At 44.6% G+C, this 1,806-nt stretch overlaps 1 non-coding gene across 1 annotated transcript; it reads left to right on the top strand.

Moving 5' to 3' along the window:
* Positions 1-1,106: 1,106 nt before the first annotated feature.
* Trnan-guu (transfer RNA asparagine (anticodon GUU)) lies at positions 1,107-1,180 on the top strand. Its single transcript has one exon. It is a non-coding gene; the product is annotated as a tRNA-Asn (tRNA).
* The last annotated feature ends 626 nt before the right edge of the window (positions 1,181-1,806 follow it).

Genomic DNA, 1,806 nt, shown 5'->3' with positions numbered 1-1,806 from the left:
TGGAGTCTGCCCAGATAACAAATGAGAGTGGTTTGTCTGCCGCCGGGTAACGCATACCTTACATTGAGAGGACGTATGAAAACTGTGGGCAGTTAAATTTGTGCCCATAGAAAAATCTATGAAATTTGCGTCCAGTATTCCTGAAAACTATTTGCTCACTAAGTGAGGGCCCACCTGCACCTTTAGAGTGCCAGGGTCTGCCTGTGCTCTGAAGGTCTTCGTCCACTCCAGTATACGATCTCTTGAACAGTCACCTTTAGTTTGACTGATGACTCCCTTTGTGTATACTTCATGTTACTTGTGTGTTTGTATGCTTATAGGTAGTTAATGGAAGCATCAAATCCACGTAAGCAAATGGCTCAAATGGCTCTAAACACTATGGGACTTAACATCTGAGGTCATCAGTCCCCTAGACTTAGAACTACTTAAACCTAACTAACCTGAGGACATAACACACATCCATGCCCGAGGCATGATTCGAACCCGCGACCGTAGCAGCAGCGCGGTTCCGGACTGAAGCGCCTAGAACCGCACGGTGCAACGGCGGACCCCCCCCCCCCCCCTCTCCCCCTTCCCACCATAGCTCTCAGGGTCAGGAAAAATATAGTTTAGTCAGGTATTTTTCCTTCAAGTAAATGATTTTAATGACGGTATTATGCAGGTTTTTAACAGGGTCGGAACTGTAGCTTTTTTATGGTTACGCTACTTAAAAGTCGCCATTCGTCCTCCAAAACATTGAAAATTTCCCGTGCCCCCAGATTTACCATCAAAAACTATTGTATGGGTGATACAACTATCAGTCTTCTGAGACAGGTACTATAAGCTTAGTGCACGTCTTCTCAAATTTAGTTCCGGGGGCACAACATGTTTTCCAATTCATCAAATCAGTTATATCAAAACTAATAAGTTTTGAATCTTGTCCCCTCTTGGAAAAATTTCTATGGACGCCCAGGCTCTGCTTTTAAATTGGTTAGAACACGCAGACATTTGTACTCGCATTCTATCGAAGAAGACAGCCGATCATTTAGGGTGGCTAGTACAATTGGAATGACTAACATGTATTCCCAGCCAGGTCTATTCCACAACTTGTGCAACAGTTGTCGGCAGCCTCCGTGGCGCAATCGGCTAGCGCGTTCGGCTGTTAACCGAAAGGTTGGTGGTTCGAGCCCACCCGGGGGCGCAAATTTTAATTATAATTTCTACTAAACCCAACTCGTGGACTGAATGTAGTATCCAAATAGAAGGAAAATACGGGCAGCTGAAATACAGGTAACTCGAGTTACTGACATGTTTGAACACTACTGGAAGTTAGATTAATCAAGTCTACGGAAAGTCACTGTTTTCCTCTCCCTCTCCCTGAACACGTAACATGAAGATTGGCCGAATGCCCCGAAAAATCTTCAAATACTGATCCAGATGTAGATGTAGGTTGACCTGGAAGGAAATGGATTTCGGCCGTAACAGGCCATTAGGCCTAATACTGGATACGAAGAAAAAGAACCTCGCACTTGCGCGTTCTGTAGGAAGACCTACTATTCGCGGGCACAGTGATTCAGACTGCGTACCAAACGCAAGTATATACCCCTCCAACGCGAAACTTTCTGCCAGCCAACGACGTCGTCAGAAGTATGCTTACGAGGTCGGCGGATAAAGCAAACTACCAATTACTCTAACAGATTTCTTGGCTACCCTAGTCAGACTTTTGCAGGGTTAAAAGGATGATTTGCACTTACTTATCTTGTGGCGTAAATGCTTGCAAATTGTTTCCTGTTACTCTGTCACAGATTTGTACTCTAATTTTCCTTC

The sequence above is a fragment of the Schistocerca cancellata genome, chromosome 1 (genome assembly GCF_023864275.1).
Source record: "Schistocerca cancellata isolate TAMUIC-IGC-003103 chromosome 1, iqSchCanc2.1, whole genome shotgun sequence".
Lineage (NCBI taxonomy): Eukaryota > Metazoa > Arthropoda > Insecta > Orthoptera > Acrididae > Schistocerca > Schistocerca cancellata.
This window is presented reverse-complemented; position numbering and strand designations above follow the sequence as displayed.